Source organism: Ambystoma mexicanum, chromosome 7p (assembly GCF_040938575.1).
Source record: "Ambystoma mexicanum isolate Mex_15411 chromosome 7p, UKY_AmexF1_1, whole genome shotgun sequence".
NCBI classification, from domain to species: domain Eukaryota; kingdom Metazoa; phylum Chordata; class Amphibia; order Caudata; family Ambystomatidae; genus Ambystoma; species Ambystoma mexicanum.
This window is the reverse complement of record NC_090939.1, coordinates 324,198,152-324,219,388: the sequence shown is the minus strand read 5'-3', so window position 1 is coordinate 324,219,388 and position 21,237 is coordinate 324,198,152. Positions and strand designations below refer to the sequence as shown.

Here is a 21,237-nt window from a genome sequence, read left to right as displayed (position 1 = left end):
GGGGTCTAGTTTGGTCACGGAATAAATGTGAGTGGCACTTGCTGCGGGACTATTATGGAGGCGCAAAGTTAAGATTCTGGCCAGGGAGGTCACAGGCCACGTCTCACCTGCAGGCGCTCTGGAAGTAGTGAGAGCGTGCAGGTGGCCGCTGGTGGGAGGACCAGGAAGCTCAGGGGCACTGCCCAATCAGGCTTCCGGGGGCGGGGAGGGAGTCTGGCGGGGGGAGGAGGGAGAGGGAGGGAAGGTGCCGGGGGAATGCAAGGGCCGCGGGAGTATGGAGGCCCAAAGTTAGGATGCTGGCCGGGGGGGGGGGTCACGGGCCACGGCTCTCACCTGCAGGCGCTCTGGATGTAGTCAGATAGTGGGCAAGACAAATTGTATATTCATCAGACGTTATTGCTTTGTTGAGTATACACTTTGCTTATGGCTCAATTGCATGCTCTATCCACCAGTTCACGGACGGTGACTTGTGCTTGCGGTCCTTAACACAGAACCTGACTGCCCTTTGTTCCAACAATGGTCATCCTATTTGCATAACCTTTAAAAGATACCTTTCGTGCTTTAAACAAAAATGGAAGGGCTGAACACTGACTCAGTATGTAACTAACCTCTGCTTAGTGCAGTCAATCTTTACATAGCATTTAGTTAAGAGAATGAAACCATATTGAATCAACTTTTCTTACTTCGCTGAATCGTCAATATGCCTTTAATGTTATTTAAACTAGGTTTATCAGTGAAGGCCAGGTGGCTAAAACATGCACTCTACACAGACCGTCTTTTCTTGTAATGACTGACAGAAAAAAGCCAAAAACACCTTTCCATTTTGTTTTACTCGATGACTGACAAATGCGACCCCTTTTTGAACATTACTAATAGAATAGCGTTTTTGATTGCAAAAAAGCGATTAGCTTAGGACTAAGAAAATGCATATTCTTAATTTCTGATGTTTGTTAATCTGCTTAGAATCACATGCTGTGCATAGGTCCGACATCCAGTGGTCACTGCGGAGTATTGCATTTTGTTTTTCGTAGTCGAAAAGGGGACGTCGACAAGGCGTGTCTGAAACACTATCCCTATAGTGACGTGCGTTGTACCCACAATCCCTCACGCGTCGAGGTCCCTCAGATTGTTTTTTTCCGCCCAGCTTCTGGTCGCCTTCACGCGGAGCTCCTCGAGAGACATTGCAACTCCTCGACCTTTGGTCGTTTTTTCTCTAATATTAATAATCCCTCCCTCGACGCAGTTGTAAGCTGTTCTCCGCCGAAAAGAATCTTCGACGGAGGGTCGAGCGGAAGAAATCCTTCGGCGCTGCCGAACACGTGGCCTGGCCTCGCAGGCCATATACAGTAGGGAGAGTGGGGTCGTGGGACATCTCTGGGTCTTTTCTGAGAATGCCTTTCCCTTTCCCCTTCCTTTCCCTTGGGGTGTTTATCGCGATTTATTGCCTCGGCTATGGAGAGGACACCGTTTAGGTTTTGCCCACTTTGTAAAGGCAAATTCACTTGGAAGGACAAGCACTCACGGTGTAACCGCTGCTTGCCCCTCGATCACAGGGAGGAAGGGTGCGCGGCTTGTCGGCTTCTTAAGCCTAAAACTCTAAAAGACCGAAGGGTTAAAAGGTGGGCGGCCTACGCGATGTCGAAGGCCGAAGGTTCACCCGCCGCTGCTACCACCGACAGTGACGAGGAACCCGATAACACGACCTCCGCTACGGAAGTCGAAACCCCCTCTAAGGAGCGCTTACGCGCTTCGTCGTCTGTCCCCGGCCCCGACGGGCTCGGCTCACGCCCTGCTTATGGGGATGAACACCCCGGCGACACAGACGCACACAAAGATCCACATAAACACACAACCCACGGCTCTTCTTCGACGAAGTCGAAAAGACCTTCGGCGCCCAAGGAGACGCAGGTTCCACCGGCGACCTCCTCGGACCGTTCGGGTTCGAAGCCCCTCTCGCAACCGCAGCCGCGACCTGCGACTGGGCTTTCGGCAAACAAGGGCGCTGCCACCAAACCATCGGCCGGTGCGCATCAACAGAAAGCGCAGACCGCCGTAGAGCGTTCGATACCCATAGCGTCGAAAACTCAAGCTTCCGCCGACAAACGAGTCGCCGATAGCTTAGCAAGGATCGCTGTAGCCGACGCCCAAAAGCGTACGCCGAAGATTACGTCGAGCGTTACGCATAAGTTAAAGGATACGCCGAAAAAGCCCGAAGGGAAGCAGGGACTACCCCCTTCAGTCAGGGAGTCTCCCGACACACCTGAAGGTTTTTCGGAGGGCGACGGGACACTTTCCTCAACGCTTTGGGAGAGGTCGAGCCATTTCGAGTTAGATAACCCTATGTTTCCCCCGCCAGACCGCTCTGGGGTACCCCATGAAACAATGGAAAGACTCCACCTCTGTATGGAGAGGATGGAAAGGTTCATGAGCACCCAGGCCTCTCAAACTCACAAGAGGACCAGAGAAGGGCCTCAGGAGGACCCCAGGGCCAAAAATCCGAGGCTAGTCGATCCCCAGCAGGACACAGCCTCAGACTTCCAAGATGTATATGACCTCACTGGGGAGGAATAATACTTCGAGGAAGAAGATGATTTCATGGACAATGAAGAACAGAACCAGGAGGAATGTCTGGAAGACAGAACAGACATTATAATAGAAGAAGAAGGCTTCGGGGTTAACCCAGAAGAGGGACCTTCACACCCCTGGCAATCACCATCAGTGTATTCCGACACTGATGTCCTAAACCTAACTCCTCCGGACAATTCTCCAGTTAGGAACACGTCTCCAATTGACGATCAGCCCACGTTCAAAGCACTGTTGCGCAGAGCAGCAGCGCATTTCGAACTCGACACCGGGGAACTCTCTCCAGAATTGGACTTTGTAGAAAGAGTGATTAAAGAAAAACCCCCGGTCAGCCAGACCATTCCACTCCTCGCTTCAGTGAAGAGAAGGATCATACCTTCGCTGTCCACTCCCGCAATGATCAGAGGGGTCAATCCACGGATTGAAAAACTTTTCACTCCTTCACCCTCAGACCCCCTCTACATTAGGGGACATTCCATTCCGGATTCCCTAGTGGTATCTAATACTAGAAAGAGGGCAGGGGTACCACTTTCCACCAGTGAGGCACCCCCTGACAAGGAGGGCAAGAGGCTATATGCCCTTGCAAAAAGAGTTACTTCCTCGGCTGCCTTCTCAGCAAGAATTGCCAACAACAATTCCTTGCTTGCAAGCTACGCAGACGCGCAGTGGGCCAAACTGCGAAAAGACGCAGAGGAAGCACCGGAGCCTTTACGTACGCGCCTACTGTCAACTATTGGCGAAGGAACCCAAGTGAACCAGAGCATTGTTAAAAACTCTCTGGACGCGGCAGAAACAGCAGGACGTTCCTTGGTACAAGGAATACTCCTAAAGCGCCATGTATGGCTACGCAACTCAGGCTTTAAACCAGAGACACAGGCGTCTTTGATAAATAAACCTGTCGAGGACGCTAACCTCTTCGGAAAAGCGGTAGATGAAGCCCTAGAGATGGCTAAAAAAGAGTTCGACACTATCAAGACTCTTGACCAAATCTCTAAGCCCACTACCAGGCGCGGCTATGGCAACAAACGCTTTTTTCGTGGCCAACGCCAACACCAACAACAAAATCAACATCAGCAATACCCTGCCACCAATTACCAAACCAATAGTGGGCAGTACAGCCAAAGAGGCCAACGCCGGGGCAAAGGGAGGGGTCGGGGATCCACCCCCAGAGGCTCCCAAGCCCCCAACAACTCCAAGTGACGCGAAGATTCGCGTCCCCTCCCATGCAACACCGGTCGGGGGCCGGATAACATCCTTTCTTCCTGCATGGGAGGAGATAACTTCAGACCGTTGGGTACTTTCCACCGTAGCCCACGGATACTGTATCGAATTCAACAGTTCCCCATCCTACAGACCCCCGAGGGGACGTCGCATGACACCGGAACATCTTGCCATCCTTCTCCAAGAAGTACTACAACTGCTGGAAAAAGGAGCCATAGAGGTCGTGCCTCTATCTCAGGTAACGGAAGGTATTTATTCAGTGTACTTCCTTGTACCCAAAAAGGATCTAACCATGCGCCCTGTATTAGATCTGCGCCCAGCGAACAAGTTTATCAAACCCCAAAAGTTTCGTATGGTAACCTTACAGGAAGTAATCCCACTGCTTTCTCAGGGAGATTACATGACAACATTGGACATGAAAGATGCATACTTTCATATTTCAATGTTGCCAGCGCACAGAAAATACCTCAGGTTCATGATAGAGGGCAAACACTACCAGTTCAAAGTGCTACCCTTCGGCATAGCATCAGCACCAAGGGTATTCACGAAGGTGCTGGCAGTGGCAGCGGCCCACCTGCGCAGGTTGTCCATCCCAGTTTACCCTTACCTCGACGACTGGCTCATAACAGGGGATTCTTACGAAACATGCTTCTCCAATACCCAAAAGACAGTAGACCTTTTGTTTCAGTTGGGCTTCTCCATCAACGAAAAGAAGTCCAGTTTAGACCCCAGTCAAATCAAGCAATTCCTAGGGGCTCTAATTCAAACAAAGGACGGCCTCGTCTTCCCCTCCAGAGAGAGGGTCCAAAACATGCTGTTTCAGATCCCTCAATATGTAACCGGTCGAGAGGTGACGGTACGCAAAGCAATGCGCTTGCTAGGAATGATGGCGTCGTGTATTTATTTGGTACCTCACGCGCGCCTGCGCATGCGCCCAATGCAAGAGTGGCTCAACAGCCAGTGGTGTCAGGCCAGCGGACTATGGGAGGATCTAGTTGTGGTCTCGCAGGCCTTAGTTCTCTCGCTACGGTGGTGGACAAAGGAAAACATGGAAAAAGGGAAACCCTTTGCCACACCCACGGCGGAAGCCACTCTAACCACAGACGCATCCCTCACAGGATGGGGGGCGCACCTATCCCATCAGACTGCTCACAGAGTGTGGACTCCGAACGTAGCATCCAAACACATAAATCTACTGGAGCTACTAGCTGTGTTCAAGGCGCTAAGAGCCTTCCAGGAACACCTACAAGGCAAAACAGTAATGGTCCTTACAGACAGCACCACAGCCATGTACTACATCAACAAGCAAGGGGGCACCCACTCTCCAGGCCTGTCCAAGCTGGCCCAGAATATATGGAAGTGGGCTCTCAAACAGGACATGTTCCTACTATCACTACATGTACCCGGGGAACTCAATCTGCTAGCAGACAGTCTCAGCAGAGATTTCCCCCTGCCCAAAGAGTACGAATGGCGCCTGCACGAAGACATCGTCTTCGACGTCTTCACACAATGGGGATTCCCAGAAATAGACCTGTTCGCAACCCTGGAAAACTCACAATGCCTAAGTTACGCCTCCAGGTACCCCCAGAACCAATCCAAGGGGAACGGTCTGTCGATGCAATGGTCAGGGAAATTTGTTTACGCTTTTCCCCCGACTCCCCTTCTCAACAAAGTGGTGCACAAGATGCACCAGGAACAAGTGACCATGATACTAGTGGCCCCAATGTGGGCACGACAACCATGGTTCGCTCACTTGATGGAGATGTCTCTATCCCCCCCAGTAAAACTCCCCTGCCCGTACAACATGCTGTCTCAGGACAAAGGCAGGACTCTGCATCCATGCCCCCAGAACATGAACTTAGCAGCTTGGCTCCTGAGATCATAGAGTTCGGACATCTACAACTCCCGCAAAGATGCATGGACATCCTCAGGGAAGCCCGGAAACCGAACACTCGCCACTGCTATTCTAGCAAGTGGAAAAGATTTGTCATCTGGTGCAGGAGTAAAAGCATCAACCCTATTGACTGCTCTCCCACACATGTGGTCCTATACCTGACCCACCTATTGGATTCAGGTCTAGTGTTTAACTCCATTAAAGTCCACCTAGCTGCACTTTCTGCATACACCACTTCCCAACTCAAAGTGTCGTGGTGGAGGATCCCTGTTATAAAGGCCTTCATGGAGGGAGTAAAGAGAATACACCCCCCGATAGCTGACCCAGCTCCCGGATGGGACCTTAATGTGGTACTTACCAGACTCATGGGCTCTCCATTCGAACCCATGCACAAAGCATCTCTTAAACACCTCACGCTTAAGACTGCTTTTTTAATAGCTATCACCTCCATCAGGAGAGTAAGTGAACTTCAGGCTCTTACTATTCTAGACCCCTTCGTTACAGTTCACAAAGATAAAGTGGTTCTACGCACTCACCCTAGGTTTGCTCCGAAATTTATTTCTAAATTCCACGTAAACCAATCTATAGAACTACCAACGTTCTTTCAAAATCCTTCCAATTTGGGAGAAAGGACTCTGCACACACTAGATGTACGCAGAGCGGTCATGTTCTACATGGAAAGAACCAGACTACTGAGGAAGACTAATCAGTTCTTCGTCTCGGTGGCAGCAGGAAGAGAAGGAGATGCAGTTTCAAAATCCACTATTTCTAGATGGATTGTTCAATGCATCACTCTCTGCTATACTCTTGCTAAGAGAGAACTGCCCTTTAGGCCAAGAGCACACTCTACTCGAGGCACGGGGGCATCCATAGCATTCATTGCAAATGTTCCCCTTGAGTCCATCTGCAAAGCAGCTACCTGGAGTTCTGTGCACACCTTTACAAAACACTACTGTCTAGATACACACTCTAGATCTGACTCCCAGGTGGGACAGGCAGTATTACGACACCTTTTCTCTACTGTTCCTTCTCATAACCCACCGCCAACTCCGGGTACTGCTCGCTAGTCTATACACAGCATGTGATTCTAAGCAGATTAACAAACATCAGAAGAGAATGCATTACTTACCGTAAAAGCATTTCTGATGATTGTATCTGCTTAGATTCACATGCGCCCGCCCTTCCTCCCCGCTCGGATGGAAGGAACATAGACTTCCTTTATATATCTCTCTCTTTTCTGTACTCACTCACGTCTAGAAGGCTCCCTCAGGGCAGAAAAATACAAACAGAGGGACCTCGACGCGTGAGGGATTGTGGGTACAACGCACGTCACTATAGGGATAGTGTTTCAGACACGCCTTGTCGACGTCCCCTTTTCGACTACGAAAAACAAAATGCAATACTCCGCAGTGACCACTGGATGTCGGACCTATGCACAGCATGTGAATCTAAGCAGATACAATCATCAGAAATGCTTTTACGGTAAGTAATGCATTCTCATATTCCAACACTAAAATTGTATGATTACATGCCATTTTGTTATTTACATTGGTGCGCATGCTTGGAGCGCGTGAACACATCTACTTCTCAAAACACAGTTCAGTATTCCTATATCCCACTTTACGCCCAGTTGTTGACATTTTCCAACCTCATTTGGTTTACAAGCCATATGGTACCAAACGTCACCTTGGGTGACTTTTTAAGTCACTATTTGAGTAAGGTTTTTCAATTTTTGGTCAATTTCCTGGCAAAACCTGCAGTACTCGTAGATTGAGAATGATTGCTGCACATTGGAACCCTCCACTAAAGATTCTTTGTGCAAGACTCTGTCTCAAAACTGAAGCAGGCGTTGCCACAGCTACCAAACATGTAGTCAGCAAGTCTACTGCATTGTGCACGTACGTCAAACAGAAATGTGAAATGTTCAGAATCTTTTGTGCGAGATACGCCCACATGTATTCAGTTTGGGCAATCATCAGCAAATATCTCTGCCGTGCTAACGACATATCTCGTACAGCCTGCGTGACGTTTTACGAATCCTGTTATTCTGCCTGGTGTATCGGTGTCAGTACCCTTTCTGATCATGGACAATTTAACAGGTATAACAATTGTGCCATACCGTCTTCGTCTCTGGAATAAGCAGTGCTTGGTCTCTGCTTTTTATCAGAATAACTTTAATTTCTCCTTGGTAATCACCATCTATCACTCCTTCTAGTACTTGGAGGCCCTTTAGTGCAAATCAAGATCTGGAGGAAATCAATCCCATGTGTTCTGGTGGAATCTGTACTCCGATCCCAGTTTCAATCACCATCATACCTCTGGTTTCTACTCTGATTTCTTTGTGAGAATGCAATTATACCCCTGCAGATTCTGGGGTTGCACGGTATCGAGATATAATCACCTGGCGTTCTCTCCTAGTACAATAGTCTCTTCAACTGAATTAGGTTGCATCTGCAATGCAGGTGCCAACATTCGCATTAAGGATGTTTCATTCTCAGTCAATGGTCTATTATTTAAAATCTGCACGGCATCAAACAACGGATCTCGCCAGCCATTCAGGCTGCTAAGGCCTGATTTGCTCAATTGTTATTTAAATAAACCGTTCATGCATTCAATCAAACCAGCCACTTGGGGGGTGATACGGTAAATGGTAGAGCCACTCTATGTTCTTCTCTTGACAGTATTCCTAAATTAACTTTGAAGTGCAAGCTGTTATCACTCTGGATTTGCAACGGCACACAGTAATACATCGTAATCTGACCAACAATTTAGTAGTGTACATTTGTGTGGCTCGCTTGCATGGCAGCACCATCAGATATCCCGAATGTGTCCACAATCGTACATGCATAGCGACAACCTTTACTGATTTGAAGAGGGCCGATAAAATCAATCTGCCAGATTTGACCCTGCATTTTAATGTGAGGGATGGTCCTATGCTGCTGATGTTGACACAATGGACATTGTAAAATTATCTTTTTCACTACTTCTAAAGGTATACTAAACCCCTGATTGTGCCCACCTGCAAGTAGCCTTCGCTCCAATGTGTCCACATTTCTGGTGTGCCCACTTTGCCAAACCCGCCCTCCTGAGCCTCTATGTCCACAGAGGTGATCTTAGTTTGTTCGTCTGCAACAGAATTGAACCAACATTCTAATGAGTCAGTTGTACAATGCACACCCACATGATATATTGTTACCTCACCTTGTGATAGCATCTCCCAAATGTCTTGCGTACAGTTCAGTTCCCCACAATTCTTTGGAATTAGGTTTCCACCTAGTGGGCAGGCACGTAGCTAGTCAATTAACCACTGACCATGAATCTGTGTACAGATGACATTGACCAGGTATTTCTTGTTTCAAAGCTTGATACACTGCATAAAGTTTGTACCGGACGTTGTTGGGATCTTTTTTGTCTTGGGATTATTCGACACAACTTTCCAATAACACTTTGTTACAATATAGCGAGCAGAACCGTTGGTGAACCAGGCATGTTCTGTCTATCCCACCGTCAAATCCCCATAAAATACTCCCAATTCTATTGGAGACTCCTGCATTTCTGTCGCTTCCTGCGTATGTAATCTACAGGTGGTACACTAGCCACTTGCTCATGTAGTTTTGCAACCCCAACCTTCCCTGATTTTGCTCTATCCTGGATGTTCCATTTCCACTCGATTATACTGGCTTCTTGGGCATGTCCTAAACCGTGTGTTTTAGGGGAACTTAAAACCCATTGCATAAAAAGGATTGCGGGCCTGATCAGTACATCATGGCCCACTGTCATTTGTTCAGTATCACCAAGAGCCCAATAACACGCTAGCAGTTGCTTCTGAAACAGGGTGTACCTATCGCCAGTCTCTGGTAATTTGCGACTCCAAAATCCCAAGCAAACCAGTTTTCTGTGTTGCTTTTGCCACAAGCTCCAGTTGCAATATTCTTGTACAGACCCATTCAATTCCACTTCTCCTGACTTCAAAAGCCACAAATCAAGTGCACGCTGCTCAGTGTCTTTTGCCAAATCAAAAGCTCTGTTGTTCCTCTCCCCACTCAAACTCATACTTTTGCGTCACTTTGTACAGGGCTTGCAAAATCTACTGGCCCACTAGAATTGGCAAGTCGTCTTTATGAAGGGCGAGTACCGTTTGCATGATACTCCACCTTGCTGGCGAGTATGGGGATGTTCAACTCCTTTGTCATTTTCTGCAGACACACTTTTCGAAGGGATTGTGTCCTCCGACGTATTCCTTATCTTTGATAATACGTTTCCAGCTTGCTGGCCTCGGAAATGTTTTCTGTAGAGGGCGCTGCGCGTCGACGTCCGCCGAGTCAATGTCCCTCGACGGCCACCGTATCTGCGCCGATGTCATCATGCCCATAAATAGCCACGCGCTGCGTCCGTTGCGCAGTTTAATTTTTCCGCGATTCGTGGGGCCTCAGAATGTCGTTGCTCAGTTCAGTCAGGATAACTTCTATATCTACTCGAATAATACCTTCTCGTTCTCGATGGCATCTTCATCGGAACCGACGACGCCGCGATCCGGCTTCAAGAAATGTCGAGACTGCAGTAAAAAAATGTCGATAACGGATCCACACAGGATCTGCTTGGGTGCCGAGCACCATTGTTTGGAGTGTGAGGACTGCATGTCCATGACGGCGAAAGCCTTGAAGGAGCGCAAGGGGAAGCTCGAGAGAGGTAAGTTAGTCAAAACCTCCTCGAAGGTTTCTTCGGCTGAGTCGAGGCATTCGTCTCCTCGCCGTCGAAAACCTTCCCATTCTAGATCTCGAAGTAGCTCCCACCATTAGTCGAGATGAAGACACTCAAAAAAGAGACGTCGAAGATCCCCTTCCTTGTCTTCTGTGTCCCCAGAAAGGGTCTCCTGTCCCACTAAACATGGCTCTCAAGCTGAGTGGGAGGTATTCAGAAAGAAAATGTTAAGCGTCTTCGAGAACGCGGCCTCGACCCCCTCGAAGACAGCTGAGGGTGATACGCCGGGTGAAAAACCCAAAAATCAAAACGCTGCGAGTCGCAGCAAACATTCCACCTGACAGCGCCACGAGCCATCGGGTAAGAAGGCACCATCTTCGCCGTCGTCGAAGATTCCTTCGACACAAGGATCGACGCCGTTGTCGAAGGGTTCCTCGACGCATCGAGACATCGACGCCATCGTCGACGCCGACATCGACGCCGATGAAAGAGAAGACCAAGGCCACTCCACAGCCAACAGTGATTCCAAGGGCCTCCGGCATGACGCCGAGACCGTAGTCTATGTCCTCGAGTAGGATCCCGATCCTCTCGAGTTCTTCGAGACCCCTTCCAGTTTTTTTCGACGCCGTTCTCGGCGCCTTCGCAGCCTGTCACATCGGCGTCGATGACATCGACGTTTTCCCGCCCAATAATGACGAGTCTGGCTCCTTCTGCCTTAGAGATGGGTTTTACACCATTTCAGAGGTCCGAGTACCCTGGACTATCTTCAATTTATGAAGAGGGGGAAGATTCTGACCAGGAAACATTTGGGTTACAGAGGACCAAACTGCCTATTTCAGAGGATTTCACCTCTGAGGAAAGAAGGCTGAAGGACCTACAGGAGTCACTACATGAGGCAAGTGGGCTGGACACTTCCCGAGAAGTGGAATTTGTTAAACCAGACCCAGGGGAACATGCCGAACACCCTATCGAACCCTTATGGCAAGAATGATTGAATTTATGGGTTGGTCTGCGCCTCTACCTGTTTTTCAACAGGATGACCTAACAGACATATTAGACAAAGGCCCACAGGAGGACCCTGTGGTCCCCTTCCATGCAGCCTTACAGAGGAAAATTACATCTAATTGGGGAAACTCATGAAGTTATCCCTGCGGTCAATAAAATATTGTCAGCCAAGTATAGGGTAGCGGCTGCTGACCCGGAATACTTATCAAAACACCCGACTCCAGAGAGCCTGGTGGTTAAAGCGGCCACTTCATCTAGCAGTAGGACCGCTTACCCTACTGTCCCACAGGATGGAGATGACAAGAGGTACGATTCTATGGCGAAGCAAGTCTTCTGCTTGTAGTATGGTGTTGAAGTCCTTCAACGCCACCTGTACGCTCGCCAGGTTCAGTCACACACTATGTGCTTCATCAGCGGCTGACTGCATACCCCAAGGAGAGGAAAAGGAAGCCTTCCTTAACATTATTAAAGATGGCAAAGATGCCATGTGTGAATCACTTCAAACTGGCATCGATTCCGCTGACAGTATCGGCGGCAAGTACAACAATCCACAGGCATGCGTGGTTGCGAAAGTCTGGCTTTGCTCCAGATGTACAGGCCAGACTTTTGAATATGCCCTTTGACGGCTCTTCACTATTCGGGAAAAAGGCTGATGACCGTCTGGAAAAGTTGCAGACTTCTAAAGCAGCAGCAAAATCTTTAGGAGCTGCTATCCGCCAAACTCCTTTTCGCCCCTCAGGAACCTCTGGGAGAGGAAAGTCCTTTTACTATTATTCCGCATTCGGGAAAGGCAGAGGACAGCCGGCTCAAGGAGGCCAAAGGAGATCCACCCGAGGTGGACGGGTGAAAAAGTACTAAGGCAGCAGCAGCAGGTGACTCTTTGCCCTCGGCATCTGCATCATCCGCCCCTAAACCACTCTGAGGCCTTCCCACACAATACACCTGTAGGGGGCAGGTTAACTCACCATCTGACGGAATGGCAGGCTATAACGTCAGATGCTTGGGCATTGGAGACAGTTGCCCAGGGTTACTGCCTACCCTTTCTACACATTCCTCAGTCATCCACCGGGTAACAGCTCTCTAAAAGTTCCAGATCCGCTCCTCTTGCAGGAAATTATAGACCTGCTAGAGAAAGCTGCCATAGATCCGGTACCTGTAGCGGACAGGAACAAGGGCTGGTACTGCCCCCCCCCCCCCCCTACTTTCTCATACCAAAGAAGGACGGAGGACTGAGACCCATCCTGGATTTAGGAGAATTGAACAAGTTCCTCAGGAAGGACAAGTTCAAGATGGTAACTTTCTCTCAGATCCTTCAGGCCCTCCAGCTCCAGGACTGGCTGGTATCTCTGAACCTTCAGGATGCTTATTTCCATGTGCCAATCCTTCTCAAACACAGGAAATACCTGAGGTTCGCAATTGGTGACTCTCATTATCAATTTCGAGTTCTGCCATTTGGGCTGACCTCCGCCCTGAGGGTCTTCACCAAGCTGATGTCTGTAGTGGCGGCGAGTCTAAGGAGGGAAGGGATCCTACGTCTACCCCTACCTGGATGATTGGCTGATCAGGGCTGTATCTTCGGAACAGGCCCAGGCCCAGCTTGATTATGTCTGCCACTTCCTTCACAAACTGGGCTTCTCCCTCAATTTAAAGAAGTCACAGATGATACCATCACAGAGACTCCAGTTCATTGGAGCGGTCCTGGACACTTCCCTGGGAAAAGCCTTGCCACCAGAGGTGAGGGCTCAAGATATTCTACAGATGGTCACCAAGTTTCAAAATGCCAAACGTCTCCCAGCCTTTGACTTTTTGAGGTTGCTAGGCCTCATGGCATCCTGCATCTTCCTTGTGCCAGAGGCTCGCCTGAGAATGAGATCTCTTCAGTGGGCACTGAGAAGTCAGTGGTCGCAATTCTCAGGGAGAATGACAGATCTCCTCCGGATTCCGGACAAGGTAGTCTGCGACCTTCAATGGTGGGCCTATACAGAGAACATCTAGAAAGGAGAACTGTTTTGGCAACCATGGCCGGAGATCACAGTAGTCACAGACTCCTCTCTCATGGGGTGGGGAGCCCATTCCAATGACTTGACTATCAGCGGTCGTTGGTCTCCATCGGAGTCCAGACTACACATCAACCTATTGAAGCTGAGAGCGATCAGACTAGCGCTGAAAGCTTTCCTGCCATCAGTACAGGGGAGAAATGTCCTGATAATGGACAACACGGTGGCCATGCACTACATCAACACAAGAGGATCACTACCACTGTGCAGAGAGGCAATGCAGCTCTGGTTTTGGGCAATCCAAGAAGGAATCCCTCTATCGGCAGTCCACCTAGCCAGAGAGACTAACTTGACAGCGGACGCTCTGAGCAGGCAGAGCACAGTCTCCCACGAGTGGGAGCTAGCTCAGGAAGTCCTTCAAGAGATCTTCGCCCTTTGGGGAACCCCTCAGGTGGATCTGTTCACCACAAGCACCAACAGGAAGTGCGATCTGTTCTGTTCAAGGGGAATTTCCCCCAAGAGGAGCTCTAGGAGACGCGTTCGTAGTGGACTGGGAGTTTCCACTCCTTTACGCGTTCCCACCATTCTCTGTTATTCCTCAAATGATCAGGAGGTTGAGAAGATTCTGGAAAACCATGATCCTAATTGCCCCGGATTGGGCCAGGAGAACGTGGTACCCGGACCTTCTAGATATGTCCATCTGTCCTCCAATCGTCTTCCACTCAAAGAGAATCTTCTCTCGCAGAAGGGAGGTCAGGTTCTCCATCCAGACACCAGAACCCTCAACCTTCACGCTTGGCTTCTGAAAGGGTGAGGTACAAGGATTGGGATCTCCCAGATGACGTCATGGAGGTGTTGCTTTCGGCCAGAAGGCCAGCAACAAAGTCTATGCCGCTGCCGTTGGAACACATTTTTCAGCTCGTGTAGGGAAGAGAATATCGACCCTTTTTCATGTGGTACACCAACAGTGTTTCATTTCTACTCTTCTTGGCAAACTCAGGCCTTCAAGTTGGCACTGTAAAAGGCTATCTCGCAGCGCTTTCTATCTTCAAGCGCACTGCGGAGGAACCATCGTATTTCAAACCTCCTCTAGTGGTACAATTTCTCAAGGGATTAACTAATGTTTATCCTCCAAAACCATTCCAGGTTCCCTTATGGCACTTAAATATAGTCTTAAGCTTCCTAATGGGCACTCCATTCGAACCACTTCACTCTTGTGCGCTGAGATTTCTCACGCTTAAAACTGTCCTATTGGTAGCACTAACATCTGCTAGGAGGGTGAGCGAGCTACAAGCTCTCTCCTGTAAACCCCCACATACAATCTTCCACAAGGACAAAGTTGTCCTACAGGTGAAGCCTAATTTCCTCCCAAAGGTGGTTTCTGAATTTCATATTACTCAGAAAATTACCTTACCTTCGTTCTACCCTCCTCCCCATCTGGGGAAAGAGGAGAAAAGGTTACATAGGCTGGACCCAAGGCGAGCTCTCAGCTTTTACATCAGCAGAATGGCTAGGCTCAGGCAAGCAGACCAACTGTTTGTAGGATACTCAGGTCACAAGTTGGGACTACCCATAACAAAACAAACCATCTCCAGGTGGATTATTTTGGCCATTCTGGAATGTTACAAACTGGCAGGGAAAGAGCCACCCCAAAATCTCAGGGCTCATTCAACCAGGGGTATCACAGCCTCTTCGGCTCTCCAAAGAGGGGTACCGGTCTGAGACATATGTGCGGCTGCCGCATGGTCGTCCGCACATACATTCACAAAATTTTACAATCTGGATTCCTCCACTACTCAAGAGACAAGATTTGGCAAGGCCGTATTACATTCTGTCCATCCCTAAAGGGATGCATAACATTCTCACTCCCACCTCCAATTACATGCCATTGCTATGGGAGTCTATCAAAGATAAGGAATACGTCGGAGAACACAATCCCTTCGAAGAACAAGTTACTTCTTACCTGGTAACGTTCTTTCGACGGGATGTTTCTCAGACGTATTCCTTATTGCCCCTCCCAACCATCCCCGCAGTGATACTTCCCTTGTGGTTGCAGCTTACGCTCCTTCAAGGTCAATAACCAATTCAGGCATGACTTTTCTTATGCTACAAAACGGAACTGAGCAACGGACGCAGCGCGTGGCTATTTATGGGCATGATGACGTCGGCGCCGATACGGTGGCGGTCGAGGGACATCGACTCGGCGGACGTGGACGCGCAGCACCCTCTACAGAAAAATTTTCTGAGGCCAGCAAGCTGGAAACGTATTATCAAAGATAAAGAATATGTCGGAGGAACATCCCGTCGAAAGAACGTTACCAGGTAAGAAGTAACTTTGTTTTTTTTTTTTTTGCAGTAAATAGCAAATGCAGGTTTCCCTGTGCATACTTGACAGCAATGCAGCGAATATGAAGTGTGCTTATGGCGACAAAAAGCACTAGTACATATTTTGCCACCAGTCGCCTTGTGGCAAGTGCCTTCCTCTTAGGTCGAGTATGTAAACTAAGGAACTCGCCCTGCAGGTCTAGTACGATTTTTAAGAATTTGCAAGGCCGGTTGTAGAGTGGAGTCAATATCTGCCCTAAATGTGGTATATGCGGTCTTCAAAACCCAGGCAGCCCTATAAACTGCTAAGCTTGCTTCTTGTTCACAGCAGCGGTAAACTATCTTTGCTGAGCTTTCAGCACCATCTCTCGTTCCCATTATGCCACTGAATTCCCATAATTTACAGTCTCAGCTGGCCCTTGAATTATGTTAGGGTTAATCTTCCACCCTTCCTACTTCAGCCCGTCAATGATTACTTCCAACTGATTTTGCACACTTGGCTCATCTTTATCCTGAATCAAAATGTCATCAATGTAATGCAAGATTTGTACCACACGTTTACATGGTATCTTGTCCAAATGTTCTGCCACCAGCTGGTGACAAGTTGTTGGGTAGTGCAAGTATCCCTTATGTAACCTTGTGAAGGTATACTGCCACCCACTCCAGGAAAATGAACTGTACCTGGCACCCTTCAGAGAAAAAAAGCGTTTGTGAAGTCTAACACAGTATACCAGGTTCCCTCAAACCTTTGAATGTTCTCAAAGTAACTGTATCTGGGACTGTATGGGGAATTAAGGGGGGGTGTGTTTGTCAATTCTCTCCAGTCATTCTCCAGCTCCCATCCCCCTTTTTCACTGGCCACACCAGGTTATTCCAAGCAGTAGTAATTTGACGTACCACTCCTGCTTCTACATATTCCTTAATGGTGTCTGCAATTTCCTTGTGTCCTCCGGGAATACAGTATTGCTTCTTGGATACACGCTTTGTGGCCAAAGGCACGTGCACCGGGGGGACTTTCAAGTTGCATATAATAACCCAAACTGATAGGTTTTACCTGCTGAAGGCACGCCCCTGTACGCTCACACCAGAAAAAATACAACCTGCTAGGGAGAAAGGCCCAAGATGAGCTTTCAAAGGTAACCAGTGTTTATTTGCACAAACAGAAAAAGGACTGCTGCACGAAAGCGCTCTGGGAGCACGTGAAGTACCTTACTACAAACATCGTTACAGAGGATGTCATACTATATAGTACAATTTTACCAACCCAGTTGGATGGGCACAACACATATAGGGTCTGCTCCATATGGGATGCCAGCCCATTGGTCGCCTTCATCTGTCCATCTTCTTTCACGTGGGTGCTGCTGGGCTCACCATCCGTGGTGAGGTTAGCCTAACAATTAATTGGTTACTTTGTTATGCAATGTTGTTTTATCCTTGTTGCAAACACCTGGCAGACATACTGGGCTGTAGAAGAGCTGAGGTCACACCAACTCGCACGGTTCACTCATTCCCAGGCAGCTCAGCAACTCCAAGGTCCTGCACCTTTGTTTTGGGCTATAATTTAGTTGCTACTATGCAGCTCGCTGCACAAATCACGTGACCCATTTGTGAAGGCGCGATAGCCTTGCCTTGATCTTAGTGATATATCGATTGAGGGATGTGAATGTTTTATGGTTGGTGGTCTGGGTTTGAGTAGTGCAGAAATCATGGGATGAAAGCATTGCAAAGCTGCATTTCTTGTGCCTGGATCATTGGGGCATGGAGCCTTACTATCTGTCTCACGGGATGATACTGCCAAGAGGCGAGCTGCTCCCTTCTCATGACCTTGCAGGACGCATTCTTCTCTGTGTGTGAGGGCCTGTAATTCTTTGGAACAATGGAGGAGTGCATGGTCTGTGTGGGACTTGGCTGGGGTGGGGGTTTTGCCCGCGCTCATGCGAGGGACATGCTATTCAAGCACCGAATACTGTTCACGGCACTCTAGTCTACATACTAGGATGGCTGCCGTTTGTTGTTCGCATTCGCGTTTCTTCTATGGCTCCTAATACATGCATTACAGTGATTGTTCACTGTGTGTACCCCCCACCCCCTGCTCCCTGAATGTGTCTTCTAATGTTTGTGCCTTATTCAGTATTGCTTAGGGGGTGGCAAGACCCTGTCTCCTCCCCAACATTTCTAGTCCTAAAGTCAACCCCTCCAGAATGTCAAAACCAATTATATATTCGGGTATCTGGACAATCAACACTTTATATTTCTGCTTTGGCAAATTGCCCATCCTCTTTTCACTTAGTCTGTACTGCTAGAGTTCCCCCCACCCCACCAGTCCAGTAATATGAAAGTGTCGACATTAAAACCTGGCAGAATTTCCATGAATCAATTAGGCCTCCGCCCCAGTATCTACCAAAGCTTGGACCTCTTGTGTGTTTCCAGATTTCCAAAATATCTTAACAATAACATGAGTTTGTCTGTCAACATTTATACAAGCAGAAGCTGCTGGGGCTTGGCCAGAAGCCTATCACATTTGGAGTGAGTGGATCCGGACTCGGACTCCAAAATTGCACTGACCGTTTTTCTCAAATTGGCATACATTGGCTGGTACTTGGAAGGGACTCCCATAGACCACCTTCCGGCTCCTCCTGACGAGGAGCCGCCGAAGGGGAAGTGTCACTTCTCTGCTTGGAAACCACCTGCCTCTTAACCTATTTATAACGCTACTTCCCAGCGAGTCCCCTCTTCTTGTATAACTCGTACATGTCCCTGGTTTCAGTAACATCAATCTCCTCCTGTGATACACCATCTTTCAACACGTCCAAAAACATGTCCTTTCTTGACACCTGGGCATCTTTTCTATCTTGTCTCCTGTCCTCCGTTCTTCTCTCACTGTGCCCCTCTCACTCTTTCCATCCTCCCCTTTGTCCCATTCCCCCAAATTTGACAGTTGCCGAATTGCATCGATCACCTAATCAGTTGCTTTACCAGTCATCCCTACTAACAATAATAATTTAACATTTATATAGCGCTATGAGCCCTCCGGCATCCGAGCGCTGCTTATTATTAGCCACGGGGTGTGGTATAGACTTCATGATGACACTATATGCGGGTGGTGCCGTTTTTATGATCATATTCCCGGTTGACACAGACAGTGACACCACCCCCATATGTGCCGGATCATCTACATGAATTGTGCCTTTCATGGCATGCTCTCTGATTGATTATTTTTTTGATTATTTTTTTTGGCACTGCCTCTTTCAATGCATACACTTCTTTTCCTAGCTGGGTCATTCAGTAGTAATAGGATATTTACGGTTACAGCCTAGGGCCGCTAGGTTCAACAGTGACCCCTGGTTCTCCTCGCCTGGAGAAGGCCTGGACTGCAATAATTCCCGTATATTGGTGTCCTTGGATAGAGGCAGAAAGCGCAGCAGATCTGTGGGGTCTAACAGGCCTGTGGCACCTCCATCAAACATTTGCACAATTGGGGAGCAAAGGCTCCCCTGTTCTCTGCCTTAACTGAGTAATAATCTCACCCATCTCTTGTGTGTAATCCACAACTCATTCCCCTCCTCTTCTCCCCCCATCCCCCCACCCGAAACCCTCCCTGGGTTATGTGGACCAGCCCTAAACCTTGTTACCGGTTTAGCATTTACTGTCTTTTTGTCATATTTGAAATGGGATTCTATGGCCATCTCTGAGCTACACTCCGAGTCAGTGAAGTTCCAAATATCACTGTCCCACCGATCCGGGTCCCAGTCTACCCCTGCTGTGGCGATTACAGATGCCACTGTACTCTTATTTGTTACCCCACTGTTTTCTGTACTTATATCGGGCATTCACCGCTTGATATTGGTCTGCTTTATGCCAAAGTTTGTTCTGGAATTGCTGCATTAGCGCAATGTGCTTTTCAGCAGCCAACTTTTTCCAATCGTAAAATATGTTCATTCAGCTCAACATTCCTCTGGTGCATTTTTCTGTATGCATGCAGTAGACTCCACCCCCGCCTTCCCTGCGCAGCAAATTCTTTTTCCTTCTCCACTTAAACTTGCTGTAAACAAAACACAGCCTCTGCAGGTCCTGCATCACCTAGGCTCTCATTCCACGGTTCACTCAGTCCTGCAGCACACACCCATGCTTGGGCTAGTTTATCATATGGACTCTTTGCCCACCCTGCAATCCTAGTACTAACGCAGTCCCCGTCGTCCAATGACCCCTTCACCTTTTTCTTAAACAGTGTGTTCATATTTACAATAACTTACAATGATGATTTTACAGTAACTTATTCACTGCAACCTAAATGCAGTCGCTCAGACGGCACACCCAAAACACTTATTAAAGCACCCTGACTCCCACTGCAAAAAAAAAAAAAAAAAACTCACTTCATCATAAGTTATTTGGTACCTGGAACTTTTTTATCACAAGGTACCCTTGGTTTACAGCACCTACATGTTTTGCTTTCACAAAGTGCCTGCATATGTTACATAGAACTCTTGGCTGTTTTCTCCCCAGTGCACTGAATGAAAACCTTGAACGCTGGAGAGACACTCAAATAATTGGCCCCCCGCCCACATCATCTGACCACAGTGGGGGGTTTTGCAGAGAATGCTGGAGCCTCTTTATTCATACCATCGACAAAAACCAAACATGCCTGAAATAGCAAAAATAATGAATGGATAAATATATGTGGAAAGAATAGAATAGAAGATTTCTATATAAAATACATCACCATTGACACTGCTTCAAGAAACATTCTCATTGCGCCATAAGTCACTGAAAAGCCCCGAAGGCAAGTGAAGCTTTCTACCTGACCGCCTCAGTGCCCCTCATTTTAAGCCCTCTGCAATCGCGGTACAGCACCTTCTAGAACCTTCTGGCTCGAAGCTTCTAGCCATTGGCAGCTCTCATGGGTCCCCGGCTGGAGTGACCCATCGTACCTTCATGGAGCAGAAATATTCCCTCTCTCATAAATGTATGAAAACTCCATAATTTACACTCAATTTTGACAATGTCCATGGTAAGGTTGAGTATCGGCTGGCACCAGCTTATTCTAGCCTATTTGCGCACCTTTTTCTTGAAGTGTCCTTGGATGAGTAGTTCAAACTAACCTAAGCAATGAATAATGTTGATTTATCAGTGGAATAATATGAGCAGCATTGAAAGCGTGTTTATCAGCAAAATAGTTCACATCAAGTGTATTGCGCACAAGTGCCATGTTTTATCCAATTTAAAAGCATTACATGGCTCCAAGCTGTGCACAAAACCCAAGAGACAGCTATATTGTGGGTGGGGGGGATACCTATACCCCTACGAATCAAGTGAGAAACTAGGAACAAGAAAAGCAATGGAGTCAGGAAGGCCCTATAAAGCAAGTAAGGAATCATCCCTTGGAGAAACCAGAATCGAGCAAGACTGGAATCTCATAGGGAGAGACACACGTAGTTGGTGGAGTAGGAATAATTAAATATCCTTTAATCTACGACCACTGAGAGAAGTACTTTTCAAAAAAAATGTATTTAT

At 48.0% G+C, this 21,237-nt stretch overlaps 1 protein-coding gene across 6 annotated transcripts in view; it reads left to right on the top strand.

Annotated features, from left to right (window-relative positions):
- GABPA (GA binding protein transcription factor subunit alpha) overlaps positions 1–21,237 on the top strand; it is a 560,071-nt gene that overhangs the window by 65,757 nt on the left and 473,077 nt on the right. The window lies entirely within an intron of this gene.